Source organism: Pseudophryne corroboree (assembly GCF_028390025.1).
Source record: "Pseudophryne corroboree isolate aPseCor3 chromosome 3 unlocalized genomic scaffold, aPseCor3.hap2 SUPER_3_unloc_49, whole genome shotgun sequence".
NCBI lineage: Eukaryota > Metazoa > Chordata > Amphibia > Anura > Myobatrachidae > Pseudophryne > Pseudophryne corroboree.
Genome location: NW_026967540.1, coordinates 244,136 through 263,737, shown reverse-complemented (window position 1 = coordinate 263,737; position 19,602 = coordinate 244,136). Strand labels below are relative to the sequence as shown.

At 46.5% G+C, this 19,602-nt stretch overlaps 1 pseudogene; it reads right to left on the bottom strand.

Annotated features, from left to right (window-relative positions):
- LOC134984309 (oocyte zinc finger protein XlCOF7.1-like) overlaps positions 1 to 19,602 on the bottom strand; it is a 105,122-nt pseudogene that overhangs the window by 25,690 nt on the left and 59,830 nt on the right.

Below are 19,602 nucleotides of genomic sequence, written 5' to 3'. Positions count from 1 at the left end.
GCAACCGTGCACGATTATAGTAAGAGAACCCGGGTGGTTTTTCAAACGCAGCCCCACAACTTTCTTATGGAATCACATTTTTTATATTACATGCATTACCTTATGTATAGGTGGGGTATATTATTATGTATAGGTGGGGTATATTATTATGTATAGGTGGGGTATGTTATTATGTATAGGTGGGGTATATTATTAGAACGGTTCATGGTTTGAGTATTATATGATAGAACTGTATAAAGTGGCCTATAACTTCTTGCATATTAAAACTAGTATACTTACGGGTGGAACTGTCTCCGTATCTGTGGAAGAGCCTGAAATCACAAAGGAAAGGTAAGATAGGTAAATGTGCATAGTCCTATCTGGTTACATCCCATACTAATGTTATAGGCGACCACTACAGGGGTAGTTTATTTCCTAAGCAATTAGAGTATTGGGCTCTGAATAGCTTGGGTGGAGGCACATTGCACTTATACACTGTACCCTCAGGTAAAAGAGGGGTTACATTACTATAGATATGTGATGTCACTGTGACACTCCCAGATCCCCTCACCTCACCAGTCATGTCCCTGTATTATTACTACTATAGATATAAGTGATGTCACTGTGACACTCCCAGTTCCCCTCACCTCCCCAGTCATGTCCCTGTACACTCCCAGGTGTGTGATATACATTTGCTTCATACTAAGCAATATTTTCAATCCCCAAAATTACATATAATAAAATTAATAATAATAACAACGACACTAAAGGCTGCACCCCAGTATAAAAATAATAACAGATGTCTTTAAAAGCAGGACACATCAGGCCATTCCTCCTGTATTGTAGGACATCACCAACACTCCCAATGTATAATAATAATACCTGGACACCACAAGCCGCTGTCCCTGTACAATAACCGTACACAAAAACCTGCTCCCCCTGCAGTAGCGGATCTTGCCACGGGCAAGCAGTACTTTTGCCCGGGGCGCCCTCCGGAGGGCGCCGCACCAGGGCAAGATCCGCTGCTGGTGTGTGCCCCTTGCTGCCCGCTGCCCCCGGCCGCTGCGAAGGTAAACTAGACGCGTACGCGTCTAGTCTCCCTTCCTGGAGAGGTCCTTTACTGTGCGGTGCGCGATGACGTCATCGCGCACCGCACAGCAAAGGTCCTCTCCACGAAGGGAACTAGACGCTATGCGTCTAGTTCCCTTCGTGGAGAGGACCTTTGCTGTGCGGTGCGCGATGACGTCATTGCGCACCGCACATCAATTCAGCTGTACAGGGGGCGTAAATGACCACGCCCCCTGTACAAAGCCACGCCCCTAAAGCCGCCCGGGGCGCCACAAGCCCCGGAGCCGGCCCTGTCCCCCTGTATAACACTAATAGCAACAGGACACCACAGGCCGCTCCCTCTGTATAATAATAACAACAACAGGACACCACATGCCGCTCCCCCTGTATAAAAATAATAACAACAGGACACCACAGGCTGCTCCCTCTGTATAATAATAATAATAATAATAATAATAATAATAACAGGACACCATAGGCTACTCCCTCTGTATAATAATAACAACAGGAAACCACAGGCCGCTCCCTCTGTATAATAATAACAGGACACCACAGGCTGCTCCCACTGTATAGTAATAATAACAGGACACCAAAGGCTGCTCACACTGTATAATAATAATAACAGAACACCACAGGCTGCTCCCCCTGTATAGTTAGACGCCATTACCTGATCTCCACGGACACTGGGAGGCTGCAACAGTCGACGAAAACTCACTTCCTGTATGTGGAACGCACAGTACGGAAGTAAGATGGACCGCACAGACAGGAAGTAGGGTATGATTGGCACAGGCCGCTTACTGGTTGCTGGCCCCTCCCCTCCTTCACCCCGCCTACAGCCCCGCCCTCTGTAACGATTTTACTGTACATGTCATCAGTGCAGGAGGCCGGCGGCCATTTTCTTGTAGACCAGTCCGGCAGCAGCAATAGGTTCCCTGGCCGTGTAGTGACGTCAGGAGCGGCGGCCATTTCCCCCTGGTCTGAGCTCCGCCTTCCTTCTATCATTCCCACAAGGCAGCAGGAGCAGAGAGCAGCCATTGCTGTGTCTGGCAGCAGGTAATGATATTATTATTATTATTCTATAGGCTGAGCAGCTCTGGTGTCAGGTTCTGTACTACAGGGGGAGCAGCCTCTGGTGCCTTGTTATAGTGCAGCTGGAGCAGCCTCTGGTGCTGCATTATCCCTGTACAGGTGGCTGACACTCTAGTGTCCTATTACTGTAATACAGGTGGCGCAGACCCCGCCGTTACCGTAATACAGGCGGCGCAGACCCCGCCATTACCGTAATACAGGTGGTGCAGACCCCGCCGTTACCATAATACATGTGGTGCAGACCCCGCCGTTACCGTAATACAGGTGGCGCAGACCCCGCCGTTACCATAATACATGTGGTGCAGACCCCGCCATTACCGTAATACAGGTGGCGCAGACCCCGCCGTTACCGTAATACATGTGGTGCAGACCCCGCCATTACCGTAATACAGGTGGCGCAGACCCCGCCGTTACCGTAATACAGGTGGCGCAGACCCCGCCGTTACCGTAATACAGGTGGCGCAGACTCCGCCGTTACCGTAATACCGGTGGCGCAGAGCCCACCGTTACCGTAATACAGGTGGCGCAGAGCCCGCCGTTACCGTAATACAGGTGGCGCAGAGCCCGCCGTTACCGTAATACAGGTGGCGCAGACCCCGCCGTTACCGTAATACAGGTGGCGCAGACCCCGCCGTTACCGTAATACAGGTGGCGCAGACCTCGCCGTTACCGTAATACCGGTGGAGCATACCCCACCCTTACCGTAATACAGGTGGAGCAGACCCCGCCGTTACCGTAATACAGGTGGCGCAGACCTCGCCGTTACCATAATACCGGTGGAGCATACCCCACCCTTACCGTAATACAGGTGGCGCAGACCCCGCCGTTACCGTAATACAGGTGGCGCAGACCCCGCCGTTACCGTAATACAGGTGGCGCAGACCCCGCCGTTACCGTTATTCTATACATATAATGGCATTGTACTATACAGGGGAGCGCTATGTGTTGTCCTACTCTACAGCGGGAGCGAACTGTGTTGTCCTTCTATACATAGAGAGGTGCCTGTGGTGTCGTGTTAGTATTATTATATAGGGTGAGCGGCATGTAATGTCTTTCTATACAGAAGGAGCGGCCTGCGTTGTCATAACATACAGGGGTAGCATCCTGTGTTGTCATAGTATACAGGGGGAGCGGCCTATGTTGTCATAGTATACAGGGAGAGCGACCTGTGCTATCATAGTATACAGGAGGAGCGGCCTATGTTGTCATAATATACAGGGGTAGCATCCTGTGCTGTCATAATATACAGGGGGAGCGACCTGTGTTGTCATAATATACAGGGGGAGCATCCTGTGTTGTCATAATATACAGAGGGAGCGGCCTGTGTTGTTATAATATACAGGGGGAGCATCCTGTGTTGTCATAATATACAGAGGGAGCGGCCTGTGTTGTTATAATATACAGGGATAGCATCCTGTGTTGTCATAATATACAGAGGGAGCGGCCTGTGTTGTTATAATATACAGGGGGAGCATCCTGTGTTGTCATAATATACAGGGGGAGCATCCTGTGTTGTCATAATATACAGAGGGAGCGGCCTGTGTTGTTATAATATACAGGGATAGCATCCTGTGTTGTTATAATATACAAGGGGAGCATCCTGTGTTGTCATAATATACAGGGGTAGTATCCTGTGCTATCATAATATACAGGGGTAGCATCCTGTGTTGTCATAATATACAGAAGGAGCGGCCTGTGTTGTCATAATATACAGGGGTAGCATCCTGTGTTGTCATAATATACAGGGGTAGCATCCTGTGTTGTCATAGTATACAAGGGGAGCAGCCTGTGTTGTCATAATATACAGAAGGAGCGGCCTGTGTTGTCATAATATACAGGGGTAGCATCCTGTGTTGTCATAATATACAGGGGGAGTGGCCTGTGTTGTCATAATATACAGGGGTAGCATCCTGTGTTGTCATAATATACAGGGGAAGTGGACTGTGTTGTCATAATATACAGGGGTAGCATCCTGTGTTGTCATAGTATACAGGGGGAGTGGACTGTGTTGTCATAATAGACGGGAGGAGCAGCCTGTGGCATCCTACTCTACAGGGGGAGCGGCCTGTGTTATAATATTCCTTTCTTTCCTCACACTCAGTGCTTGACCCATTCCAGTCTGGCTTCCGTCCTCCCCACTTCAGTGAACTGCCCTTACAAAGGTCTGCAATGACCTCCATGCTGCTAAATCCTACTCTCTACTTATTCTTCTTGATCTCTCTGCTGCTTTTGACACTGTGGACCACCCTCTCCTACTGCAAATCCTTCACTCCATTGGTCTGCGTGATACTGCTCTCTCTTCCTATCTGTCTGGCCGTTACTTCTCTGTCTCCTCTCATGACTCCACCTCCCCCTACTTCCACTAACTGTAGATGTCCCCCAAGGTTCTGTTCTTGGACCTCTTCTTTTCTCTCTCTATACGTCCTCACTAGGTAAGCTCATTCATTATTTTGATTTCTAATATCATCTCTATGCTGATGACACTCAAATCTATCTTTCCTGTCTCCGGACCTCTCTCTTGCTCTCCTCACTCGAATCTCCAACTGTCTCACTGCTGTCTCTGTTTGGATGTCCCAGCGCTTTATTACACCTAACATGTCTAAGACCGAGCTGATCATCTTCCCTCCCTCCCGCATAACCTCACCTCCCACAATGTCATTATCTACTGATGGCACTACTATCTTCTCTAGCCGCCAAGTGCGCTGTCTTGGTGTATTCCTTCCCTCCTCCCTCTCCTGTACTCTCCTCCTGACTGGCAGCCCTAACACATACATATCTCCACTCCAATCTACCCTCAATGCTGCTGCCTGGCTCATCTTCCTCACCAAATGTACTACGTCCACCTCCCCTCTCCTACAAGCCCTTCACTGGCTCCTGTTAAAGCTGATTAACTTACAGGACGAAAAAGCAACACCTTATTTCAATAAAGTTCCAGCCGCTGTGGCCGCTGAATATAATCCTTAACCTCTGTACTGTTTACGCACCTTATGTACACAAGCTAGCACCGTGTATGCACTATGCGTACTCATGCCGAACGGGCGTAATAAGTACACACTTTGTGTACACAAGCCTACATGCTGTGAGCACAATGCAGCAGCCCGAGTGGCTGAGATACACTTTAAACCTTTAGCAGGAAAGGAACACGACACCAATTGTATTTAAAATATGTTGGGGTCCGACCCACCAACGGTTATTTACTAGCAGGGGGTTACAACAATAATACAAACACAATAAGAGAAGAGGCTACAATCAATGGTACATACGTTTGTTCGCCAGCACCACCCGGTCCTCAATCAATCAAGATAGATGACCTTCAGAGAATGTGTGTGGCCGGCCAGGCAGCTGGGTTTTTATACATTTGTCCAAAACATGATACAATGGAAACTGTAATCTCTTCACCTATAGGTCACTGGGATGGTCATTTACAGTACAGGAGGGGTCATAGGTCGGTTTGAATAGGTGGGCGATGCCTGGTCCGGGTGCAGTTACAGTTGTTCTCCAGTGGGTTCCCGCCGAATATCATGTGTACAGTAAGATATTAATATTCTGTTCCTGCGCATAATTATGCGCAGGAGCGTGCTACCTTCTGCAAACTGCTATCGGAATATTGCTCTTAATTTACCTTACAGATGGATACCAAACACCACCTCCTAACCTAATTCTGTCCCCTCATATCCTGTAAAGTCGAATCCCTCTGTTGTTTTACCTTTTACATAAATGAAACTCGCTGGTGTGGTGCATATGGGCTATGTGTAAATTCTGTGCTATGTGACTTAAATACAGAATATGTCTTTGAGGCTTTTCCATGCGAATGCATATGCTACCATAAATACTCATACCACGCGCTAACACGCACGATCGCGGGAGTGATCATACGCAACTTGCAAGTATGCGCACGCACAGTGGAACAAGTACCCGCACGAAGGCCATCTGTGTGAAGTTTTTACGTGATGTGTATGGCTGTAATATATTCGACTTCGACACTCTCCTTCCCCTTCAGAATCCAATTCAAACTTCTCACACTCACTTACAAAGCACTCACCCACTCCTCTCCCATTTACATCTCTGACCTTATCTCTCTTTACATCACCACCCGTCCTCTTCACTCTACTAATGCACGCCGCCTCCTGCCAACTGATTACCTCCTCCCACTCCTACCTACAAGATTTCTCACGTGCTGCTCCCTTTCTCTGGAATTCTCTACCTCTCCCCATCCGACTCTCTGCAAAACTTCAATTGAGCTCTCAAGACCCACTTCTTCACCAACCCCAGCCAACTATCCTCCTAACCCTCTTGTCCACGCTCGCAGTCTACCCCTTCTATGTCACCCTGGTGTGTTAGCCCTTCACCTTTTAGATTGTAAGCTCGCAAGAGCAGGGCCTTCTCCATCATGTGCCTTGCCTTCTCTTACTTAGTGTTCACGCTAGGCTGTTTTAGCAGGGTGCAGCGCCCTGCCCGAATTTTTTTTAAGGGCAAAATCCGCCCTGCCATTTCTGTGGCGCCCTGCTAGAACAGCCACCCGCTTCCTGCCCTCCCAGTTTGTAAAGATGCCATGCGCATGCGCACGGCATACATTCGCGCTGTGAGAGAGCTTGGGGAAAGCCCAGCACCTCCATAGGTGCTGGGCATGCCCCAAACAGTGACGCCGCCAGCCGCTTACGCCCCGTTTTAACGTCTGTGGGCTGAACCACCCACTTTATTACGTGAAATGACCACACCCTTTATTTTGCATGGGCACACCCCTTTTTCAGCGCACACACTTCTGCCTCTCACTGTCCGGCGCCCTGCACAAATCCTAGAGTGAACACTATTACTTACACTATCTTATACTTCATACTCCCTTTGATGGCACCTAACCCCTGTTTTTTTGCATGTACCTTGTATTTGTCCCATATTGTCTCACACTGTGTTTTCTGCTCATTTGTTTATGTACTGTGTAATGGGCACTGCAGATCCCTTATGGCACCATATAAATAAAAGATAATACTAAATTGTTTTCTTTAACTGATAAAATTCACCATTATTGTTTCTTCTAAATACTTTGTATCCATTTATTGTTGAAACATTAGCATGCAAGATTTACAGTATGATCGTATCATTACAGTGACTAGACTGGGGAGGTGAGGGGATCTGGGAGTGTCACAGTGACATCACTAATATCTATAGTAATAATACAGGGACATGACTGGGGAGGTGAGGGGATCTGGGAGTATCACTGTGACGTCACTTATATCTATAGTAATAATAAAGGGACATGACTGGGGAGGTGAGGGGATCTGGGAGTGTCACAGTGACATCACTTATATATATATAGTAATAATACAGGGACATGACTGGGGAGGTGAGGGGATCTGGAAGCATCATAGTGACATCACTTATATCTATAGTAATAATACAGGGACATGACTGGGTAGGTGAGGGGATCTGGGAGTATCACTGTGACATCACTTATATCTATAGTAATAATAAAGGGACATGACTGGGGAGGTGAGGGGATCTGGGAGTGTCACAGTGACATCACTAATATCTATAGTAATAATACAGGGACATGACTCGGAAGGTGAAGGGATCTGGGAGCATCACAGTGATGTCATTTATATCTATAGTAATAATACAGGGCCAAGACTCGGAAGGTGAAGGGATCTGGGAGCATCACAGTGATGTCACTTATATCTCTAGTAGTAATTCAGGGACATGACTAGGGAGGTGAGGGGATCTGGGAGCATCATAGTGACGTCACTTATATCTATAGTAATAATACAGGGACGTGACTGGGGAGGTGAGGGGATCTGGGGGTGTCACAGTGACTACAAAGTGAGTAGTTCCGCAACCGGTTGAAACATAAGACTATAACCTTTGATGGATATTAGTCCCTAACCGACTATATTACCAATTTACACATGGTGTGTTGATTTCAAATGTCGGTGGTGTTCCCAGAGTCAGTAAAATGCATAGCAAACAGGAAAAAAAAAAAAGAACAAGCCCACTTGAGGTGAAACGGTCCATTTGGTCCACGTGGGTATTGAGACTGCGCAGCCCATACCCACTCCAGGGGTTCCCCGGTCCAGTAAGCGCCCATTTGGGCTTATTTGATTGTACTCTATATGATTACTTTTAAGTGTAATTTTCAAAGTTGCTGATGTAACATTTGAGTAATTAGTAGATACTGAGAAGTCATACAATGTGAATGTTTCTATTTGGGTATGATTAGTATCTCACAGGTTACCATTCACTCTCTGGTATAACAGACATGTAATACAACAGCTGATCATCACATACTCCAGGACAAAGGTCCACCTATAATTTTATTATTATCTCTTAACCCTTGTTGGTAAACAGCAATTCACCTGTAAGAAATAAGTGTTTTCTTCTTCTGCACTCGGACGATTAGTTTTTTGAGTGATATACCAGAATGTCTCTGCGGCAGGATAAGCCTCTGTTTTCAGTAAATATATCGGCCTCCCAATTATAGGAGCTGTCTCATTTATCAACCAGGTGCATCCATGGTGCAGATTTTCAACATACAGGGGTATATTTACTAAAATTCGTAATTTTCAGAATGAGGTTAAAGTTCAAACACGAATTACATCGAGTGTGTTAAACTGCAACTTTTTGAATTTTTTCCGACTAATTTACTAAGCTGTCGTATTTTACATTTTCGTGTTTTCCGATGTCGATGTCATTCGTATTTTCTGGCAGTGTTTTACCGACATTAAAACAATGAAACTCGGACGGATCTGTGAGATCCGTGCAGGGTTTCATTGTGCATCTTTAAAAAAATAAAAAATAGTTTAAAGTCGGAAAAAAAATGCGTGGGGTCCCCCCTCCTAAGCAAAACCAGCCTCGGCTCTTTGAGCCGGTCCTGGTTAAAAGAATATGAGGAAAAAAATGACTGGGGTTCCCCCATATTTAATCAACCAGCAACGGGCTCTGCGCCTGGTCCTGATGCAAAAAATACGGGGGACAAAAAGCGTAGGGGTCCCCCGTATTTTTTGAACCAGCACCGGGCTCCACTAGCCAGGTACATAATGCCAGAGCCGGGGGACGCTTTTATTGTGGTCCTGGCGGCCCTGGCATTACATCCCCAACTAGTCACCCCTGGCCGGGGTACCCTGGAGGAGTGGGAACCCCTTAAATCAAGGGGTCCCCCCCTCCAGCCACCCAAGGGCTAGGGGTGAAGCCCAAGGCTGTCCCCCCCATCCAAGGGTGGCGGATGGGGGGCTGATAGCCAAGTGTCAAAATTCAGAATATTGTTTTTAGTAGCAGTACTACAAGTCCCAGCAAGTCCCCCTGCAAGCTGGTAGTTGGAGAACCACAAGTACCAGCATGCGGTGGAAAATCCGGGCCCGCTGGTACCTGTAGTACTACTACTAAAAAAATACCCAACAAAAAACAGGACACACACACCGTGACAGTAAAAGTTTATTACATACATGCACACCTCTATACATACATACTTACGTCGTGGCACTCTCCTGATTGGCTGTGTGCTCCTGTAGTGTCAGTGAGCGGCACACGGCAGAGATACAATGTAGCGCCTATGCGCTCCATTGTATCCAATGGTGGGAACTTTGCGGTCAGCGGTGAGGTTACTCGCGGTCAGTTTCTTATATGATTCTTGAATTTAATTTATGTCACAATTTGGTCATTTTGTTGCCAATAAGACTGTGTAACCCTGGATTGCCAACCTCACGCATATCTTTACCCGTAAAACTTGGCTAGCTCCATTATCATCTTTCATTTTCTCTATTCTTCTTTCTCTTTTTTCTTCTCTTTTCTTTATTCTAAGCGTGCTCTCTCATCCGGTTGGACAGCAGAAGCTCTTGTTTCCTGCTTGGTAAGAGTACTCACTCATTCAGCAAAGATTACTGCCATACTCCATAGGATAAGCTCAATCTCTTCCGATCTTGGAAGCCAATCTCCGGTAGGCCTGGTCAGTAATTGATGGGGAGACCTGCAATGAATACCAGGTGCAGTAAACCTATATGCTGAACAGCAGAAGGAAACTACCCACCTACCATCTATTTTCCATCTAATTTTCACTGTCTACCTGGACACTCTATGTGAGACCTTCTTTATAAAAATACGAGGGGTATGTGATATGGATCCGTTTTAGGTATCATGAACCCCCACAACAAAGGGGATACCCCATACTAATAGCCCCCCTTCTGCAAGGGGCATTGAGAGATACGGGCTTTGTAACCAATGTCTTTTTGATGATCACACCTCAATAGTGTTCATTCTAGCACCCTGCACCTTTCAAATCCTGTGCAGTTCCTCTTTGCTGCCTGAGGTGTCGCTCTCTGCTCTGGTGCTTCTCAGCACACACAGGCCTGTATCACAGCACTGACTAACAGATCAGAGTATGCTGAGAAGCACCACAGCAGAGAGCGACACCCCAGGCAGGAAAGAGGAACTGCATTGATTTTGAAAGGTGCAGGGTGCTAGAATGAACACTACCTCAAGGAGGTACTAATCCTTTGAATTAAAAAGCCTTATGCTAACACCACTGTCTCAACGTAGAGCAGCAGGTGTTTAAGTACCCATAGAGGCAACACTTTTACTCACTGAGATCTATGACTTGTACCGTTGAGAGTGATAATAGTAAGGAATTATTTGCAACTATACAGACCGCTGAACGATGAACCCTGTGGGGATAATTAATCTGTCTTGTGATACTGAGTATAGACAGTGACATTCAAGTAATTATTTATTAAGTCAAATATTTTCACCTAGGCAGTTATTCATTATCAAGTGCAACTCCATCTATGGGGTGCCAATTATGCAAAATAAACTGTTAATTTGCATATATACATAAAATAACGCTTTGAAGTTGTGTGCTACTTAATATTATTTTAATATTGAATTAAAAGTTACGTTTTATTGTTTGACTACAATCATAAGAGTGCCCCAACACAGAGTCTTTCTTTTTTCTTTTTCCTTTTTGGTGTCACAGTGACATCACATATATCTATAGTAATAATACATTTACATGACTGGGAGGTGAGGGGGTCTGGAAGCATCACAGTGACATCACTTATATCTATAATAATAATAATAATAATAATACATAGACATGACTAAGGAGGTGAGGGGATCTAGAAGTGTCACTGTGACGTCACTTATATCTATAATAATAATTCAGGGACATGACTGGGGAGGTGAGGAGATCTGGGAGCTTCACAGTGACATCACTTATATCTATAGTAATAATACAGGGACATGACTGGGGAGGTGAGGGGATCTGGGAGCTTCACAGTGACATCACTTATATCTATAATAATAATAATAATACATAGACATGACTAAGGAGGTGAGGGAGTCTGGGAGCGACACAGTGACATCGCTTATATATAGTAATAATACAGGAACTGGTAGCATCACAGTGACATCACATATATCTAAAGTAATAATATAGAGACATGATTGGGGAGGTGAGGGGATCTGGGAGCGTCACAGTGACGTCACTTTTATCTAAGGTAATAATACAGGAACATGACTGGGAAGGTGATCTGGGAGTATTTACAATGATATTGATGTTTCCCTCATTTTGCAGGATTACACAGTAGTGAAGAAGACATCCAGCAGCCGTCCCTGTGTATCAGGAGGACTGAGCAGGACCCAGAGCCCCATCACGGTGCCTCCACCTCATTTACTAATACATGAGAGACACAATGACCAAAAGATCTTGGAACTCACCAACAAGATCATTCAGCTTCTGACTGGAGAGGTGACTGCTGGGAATGGGGCATTATACAGTTACACCAGGGGATGTGTCTGTGTGATGACTGGAGAGGTGACTGATGGGAATGGGACATTATACACTATCACCAGGGGATGTGTCTGGGCGATGACTGGAGGGGTGACTGCTGGGAATGGGACATTATACAGTAACACCGGGGGACGTGTCTGGGTGATGACTGGAGAGGTGACTGCTGGGAATGGGACATTATACAGTAACACCAGGGGATGTGTCTGGGCGATGACTGGAGAGGTGACTGCTGGGAATGGGACATTATACAGTAACACCGGGGGACGTGTCTGGGTGATGACTGGAGAGGTGACTGCTGGGAATGGGACATTATACAGTAACACCGGGGGACGTGTCTGGGTGATGACTGGAGAGGTGACTGCTGGGAATGGTACATTATACAGTAACACCAGGGGACGTGTCTGGGCGATGACTGGAGAGGTGACTGCTGGGAATGGGGCATTATACAGTAACACCAGGGGATGTGTCTGGGTGATGACTGGAGGGGTGACTGCTGGGAATGGGACATTATACAGTAACACCGGGGGACGTGTCTGGGTGATGACTGGAGAGGTGACTGCTGGGAATGGGACATTATACAGTAACACCGGGGGATGTGTCTGGGCGATGACTGGAGAGGTGACTGCTGGGAATGGGGCATTATACAGTAACACCAGGGGATGTGTCTGGGTGATGACTGGAGGGGTGACTGCTGGGAATGGTACATTATACAGTAACACCAGGGGATGTGTCTGGGTGATGACTGGAGGGGTGACTGCTGGGAATGGGACATTATACAGTAACACCGGGGGACGTGTCTGGGTGATGACTGGAGAGGTGACTGCTGGGAATGGGACATTATACAGTAACACCAGGGGATGTGTCTGGGCGATGACTGGAGAGGTGACTGCTGGGAATGGGGCATTATACAGTAACACCAGGGGATGTGTCTGGGTGATGACTGGAGAGGTGATTGCTGGGAATGGGACATTATACAGTAACACCAGGAGATGTGTCTGGGTGATGACTGGAGAGGTGACTGCTGGGAATGGGTCATTATACAGTAACACCGGGGAATGTGTCTGGGTGATGACTGGAGAGGTGACTGCTGGGAATGGGACATTATACAGTAACACCAGGGGGTGTGTCTGGGTGATGACTGTATCACTGTGTGTGTCAGGTTCCTATAAGGTGTCAGGATGTCACTGTCTATGTCTCCATGCAGGAGGGGCAGTATATAGAGGAACACAGGGTTCTGTACAAGGACGTCATGATGGAGAATCACCAGCCCCTCACATCACTGGGTAAGAGGAGACTGTCATGTATTGTACAGGGGAGAGCAGGTATGGGGGCCCCTATATACACACATCACCTGACAATCACATATATACACTGTACTCAGTCACTGTGTGTTTCCTACAGATGGGCCCAGTAACAGAGATACCCCAGAGAGATGTCCCCGTCCTCCGTATTCCCAGGATTGTACAGAGGAGAATCACAGGATCCCACAGGAGGATCAGGTAGGTGGGATTTAGGGTCTCCCGAATATACCAAAGTGACTGTCACTATATGATCTGTAGAGGAGCTGTGTGTCTTATACACTGATATTATACTGTCTCACCTCAGTTTAATGTGACTGTATGCAAATGTCATTATAGTGGGGTTTTTTTTTCTTTTTAGGTAGAACGTCTGTCTGATATTAAAACAGAAGATACAGAGGGTGAAGAAGAGACGTATGTGACTGATATAAAGGTAGAAGATATAGAGGGAGAAGAAGAGACGTATGTGACCGATATAAAGGCAGAAGACATAGATGGAGAAGAAGAGACGTATGTGACTGATATAAAGGCAGACGATACAGAGGGAGAAGAAGAGACGTATGTGACTGATATAAAGGTAGAAGATACAGAGGGAGAAGAAGAGACATATGAGACTGATATAAAGGCAGAAGATATAGAGGGAGGTGAAGAGACGTATGTGACTGTTATAAAGGCAGAAGATATAGAGGGAGAAGAAGAGACGTATGTGACTGTTATAAAGGCAGAAGATATAGAGGGAGAAGAAGAGACGTATGTGACTGATATAAAGGCAGAAGATATAGAGGAAGAAGAAGAGACGTATGTGACTGATATAAAGGCAGAAGATATAGAGGGAGAAGAAGAGACGTATGTGACTGATATGAAGGCAGAAGATATAGAGGGAGAAGAAGAGACGTATGTGACTGATATGAAGGAAGATATAGAGGAAGAAGAAGAGACGTATGTGACTGATATAAAGGCAGAAGATATAGAGGGAGAAGAAGAGACATATGTGACTGATATAAAGGCAGAAGATATAGAGGGAGAAGAAGAGACGTATGTGACTGATATAAAGGCAGAAGATATAGAGGGAGAAGAAGAGATGTATGTGACTGATATAAAGGCAGAAGATATAGAGGGAGAAGAAGAGATGTATGTGACTGATATAAAGGCAGAAGATATAGAGGTAGAAGAAGAGACGTATGTGACTGATATAAAGGCAGAAGATATGGAGGGAGAAGAAGAGACGTATGTGAGGGGTGATCAGCAGTGTAAGGAGGAGGAGATCCCTACAGATATCAGCACAGGTGAGTAATAAACACTTATTACAGAAGTCACATATTCTCATTGCTCAGTCACTACAGCAATCTCTTATCCTACACCCTCCTCTGCCATCAGCCCTGTTCTCAGTTGGGTGTTTATAACAGAAGTTTATCCATGACAAATATCACATGGAGAGTTATTACGCACTTTACTATAATGTTATTCAAAATAATAAGCAGAAGTTAATAATAATAATAAAGGATTATGTATAGTAGTGGATGCAGAGGTGCACAGGTAACTGTGTAACACACGTGTAGAGAAATATATATGAGAAGACAATCTCTTGTAATAATGGCTATATGACACTCATTTCGTATGTGAATTGCAGCTTCTTAGTCAGTGATCACATGAGACAATATAGTTAGTGGAGAGGAACAGAGCGCTGTGACCAGACGCTTCCTAAGGCCGCGCGTCCCACGTTCACGGAATGGGTTTAGGTCATACGGGACCTGGCCAATTAGAGGATTCACGCTTACAATCGCCTGTTACTGACTCCACCCATTGGACAGTGGGCGGGTACAATGCTGCCACCACCAGACTCCTGGTTCCCGTGGCTCGGTTCTGCTCCGTATACGTTGACACGCTATCTTACCACACCTGTGTGGCGATGATTGATCCCCTCTGGTCACCTGACCAGGGTTCTGCATGGTAGTTGTTTGAAGGCAGCTTGGAGATGCCAGGGTTACCCTGGACAGCAGACCGGGCTACGTTTGGCATCCGGGGGTAAGCCCTCCATGTCTTTTCCATCCAATCAGGATGATAAATACATTACATTATAAAAGGAGATAACTGCATAAATCAGTTTCCTCCTTCCTGTCGCACAGACAAAGGGGGGAATTCAGACCTGAGCGCTACGCAGCGAGTTTTGCCGCCCTGCGATCAGAAAGTCGCCACCTACAGGGGGAGGGTATTTTCGCTGTGCAAGTTAAAGGGTTCTAAAATATTCACTGCTCTATAGAGCTAGTGCAAATTGTCACAGATCTGTGAGCGTTGCTCAGTAACTATTACCATACTGTGGGCCTAATTCAGACCTGATCACAGCAGCAAAATTGTTCTCTAGTGGGCAAGACTATGTGCACTGCCGGTGGGGTAAATCTAACATGTGCAGAGAGAGAGGTTTGGGTGGGTTATATTGTTTCTGTGCAGTGTACATGGTTTTTCCCATTAGAAAACTATTTTGCTGCTGCGATCAGGTCTGAATTAGGACTTGTGTGCAGTAATTCCCTAGTAGCATTGTATGGTAAAGGCAAGGGTCACAAAGAGGCTGAGGCATCTCTGTTACTTTCATGCAAGTCCTGTTCTGCAGGTGTGTCACATCAGGACATTATACAGGACGGGTTTTGTGCAGCTTGTTATAGTCCACCTACCTCAGTTTCTCCTTCAGTCTCTGGGCAGGAACCCCCATGGGCTTCCTTTTTCTCAGTTACTGGGTCATATAACTGACCACCTGGCTACTGCTGCAGTTATTCCCCCTGTGGGAGTTCCTCAGCAGGTATATACTGCTATATCAGTCCCCAATGTCTCCGGCTATGCCAGTCACAGCCATTAATCCCCTTCGTTGGACGTGCTATCTACCTCAGTACAGAGCCTGACACAAACCTCTATGGTCTTCCAGCAGATGTTACTGAATGACAGGCCTTAACCCTCTAGGGCCACTAGGCGTACTGTCTCATCCTCTCATCTGCACAAATCACAGATTCAGAGGCATCATCTGGTGAAGAAGAAGAGGCTGATTTCTCTCTCAAATGGTCCCTGTCAGAAGGGGAGGAGGTTCACTCGCCCTGGATGTGGCTGCACTGAGTACTGGTCAAATCCATCCTGAAAGTTGAGGATGATGAGCCTTCTCCTGAACTGAAAAACTTGCACCGTTTTAGGCTCCAAGGAGGAGTTTCCTCAGCCTGAACACCTTATGGAACTGCCTAAGCAATTAACTTCTTTCTACACTGTTTCAGCTACTGACTGTACAAAGTGAGAGATTCTCCCACTGGTGGATTCTCATTGCGCACGTTTGGTGAAATCACCCACCTTGACTATTCCTTCAACGTCTTCCTTAAAGAAAACTGTGGATAGCAGAATGGCCTCCAAAGCGTAGGCTACCTCTGTCCTTGCTAGACGCATCCCCTCGCTCTGCTTATGGAAAGAGGATATGGATTCTAAGAAGGCATTGGGATTCTTACCCTTCATGGGGGATATCTTATATGGAGCGGAATTGGATAAAATAATGGCTACACTAGCGGCTGCCAAGACGGCTTTCCTGCCCTTGGCTCCTACGCCAAGGGCTCGGACATCCACTTTTCGTGCCTTTTGCCCACAAGGGAAAGCCAGACCTTCCTTAGACAAAAAAGTCTACTGAGACTACAAACCTAGGTCCAAGAGGCCACCAGCCAAATGTGATGATAGGCTTGTAGCATGACAGGGTGGCCCTCCTCCTGGGGGACCCCAGGGTGGTAGTCCAACTTCTTTAGTTTGTGCACGCCTGGTGCCTAACTACAACAGATGCCTGAGTGCAAGAAGTGGTCTCTCATGGGTACGCTGGATCCTTCAAGAGACGACCCCCTCAACAGTTCTTTTGTACAGGCCTCCCTTCAGACCCCAGCAAGGTTTTGGCCCTACAAAAGGTTATTCAATCCCTCCTGCAATCAGGAGTGAAGATACCAGTCCCTTGCTCTCAATATGAGACCGGGTTCTATTCAACACTATTCCTGATGCAGAAACCGAATGGATCTCATCGACCTATGGTAAACCTCAGTCTCTCAAATTTGTCAGAGTACCCAAGTTCCATATGGAAACACTATGCTCCATTGTTCTAGCAATGGAGCCGGGGGATTTCATGGTGACTAGACATTTAGGATGTTTACTTGCATGTTCCTATAGTACCTTCCCACCAAAAATTCCTACGGTTTGCTATTATTCACCAAAATTACCAATTTCAGGCATTGCCTTTTTGGACTCTCCACTGCGCCCGGGGTCTTCACGAAAATTATGGCGGTTATGGCAGCACATATACGTTGTCAGGGAGTCAAAATTCTTCCTTATCTGGATGACCTGGAGGTACTAAACAACTGTCTCCAGCTGACTATTTCCTTCCTACAACAAATATGGCTCATCAACTGGAAGAAGTCATCCCTCACGCCTTCACAGTGTATGATACATCAGAGAGCACTTTTGTAATCTCGAGTCCCGAGGCTCTTCCTGACCACTTTTTCCGAGGGATCTTTGGAAGTTCAAACAAGAAGGAGGTACCATCAAAGTGGTAGTCCCGACATGGCCCATATGTCATTGGTTCTTCGATCTACAGAACCTATCCATAGACGCTCCCTTTCCACTTCCCCAGCTACCAGACTTGTTGTCTGAGGGTCCCTGTCTACCTCCAGACCTAGCTCATCTAAATTTGATGGCGTGGCTCTTGAGTCATCCATCCTAAGAGCAAAAGGATTCTCAGTCGGTTGTCCAAACCATGCTTAAAGCGAGAAAGCTGGAATTTGCCCAGATCTATTATCGGGTGTGGCATATATACCTTCAGTGGTGCGCTACAATGTGCTATAACCAACAGTTTTTTAGAGTATCTAGGATTCTCACCTTCCTCCAAGCTGGACTTCGCTTAACAACATTGAAAGTGCACATCTCGGCGCTTTCCATCTGGTTCCAACAATAAATTACTTCACTACCGGATGTTCGTACCTTTCTCCAAGGTGTACTCCATGTTCAACCTCCATATGTAACTCAGGTAGTGCCATGGGATTTATCAGTGGTCCTCAAAGCTTTTCAGAAGCCTCCGTTTGAACCTCTGGAATCAGTGGATCTACAGTGGTTAACAAAAACAAAAGCCGTATTCCTGCTAGCTATTGCTTCCGCTGGGTATCAGATTTGGGAGTGCTGTCCTCTCGCTCCCCCTTTCTTATTTTTCATAGGGACAGGGTTGTTCTACGTACTAGGCCCAATTTCCTTCCTAAGGTAATGTCCCAGTCACATATTAATGAGGTAATTGTGGTAGTGGCCTTCCTCTCTCCAAACTTTTGACTGGGGAGCCCTCCCTTGATGTGGTCATTGCTCTAAGGAGTTATGTGGATCGTTCCAGTTCCCTTTGGAAATCAAACTCCCTCTTTGTCCTTTGTGGCCTCAACAAGAGGGGGTGACCAGCAGACAAACAGACTCTGGCCAGATGGATTTGTATGACTATATCAGAAGTGTACAGTCAGGCTGACCTTCCTGTACCCGCTACAGTTTCAGCTTATTCTATTCACTCTGTGGGTCCCTTGTGGGCAGCCACCGTGGCGTGTCTGCAGGACAATTGTGCAAGGTGGGTACATGGTCTTCTATCCTTTCTTAGGTTGTATGCCTTTGATACATTCACTTCCCAAGATGCTTCATTTGGATGCTGGATTCTTTTATCCACTCAAGAGCATCCCTTCCCTGAAATAACTGCTTTGGGATATCCCCATGGTAATCCCTGTGGAGCCCTATGGAACCCAAAGAAGAAAATGAGAGTTATGGTAAAACTTTCTATGACCGGACGGTCCCGTATGACAGCCCTCACCGCTTCGTGTCCCGTCCCCAGTCACAGAATGGAGTTTTAGGTCACACGGGACCTGGCCACATAGGGGATTCCCACTAATCGTCAGTAGCCGCCTGTTACGGACTCCACCCACTGCACAGTGGGCCGATACTATGCTGCCACCACCAGACTCATCATAGCCATGGTGTCTGGAACCACGGTTCTGCTCTGTATGCGTCAACACACTGTCTTACCATACCTGTGTGGTGTTGACTAATTCCCACTAGTCCCTTGACTAGGCCTCTACCCGGTAGCTGGCTGGAGGCAGAGCTTGAAGACACTGGGTGTTCCTAGGACAGCCGCAAAATGGAGCTAGGTTTGGCCTAGCTATGCAGGTCACAAGATGAAGCAGTCGTCTTGAGGCAGATGTTTATTTGCTCAAATAGCCTTCAAAAAGATTCTTCCCTATTGCTAGGGGCAACAGCAATACAGCAAGATGTTATAGCAGAAAGTAGTTGGTATAATACAACTCTGAAGCTCACTGGCCTCCTCTTTTTTATACAGTAAAACCACACTGCATCTCAGGGGGTAGTTCCCCC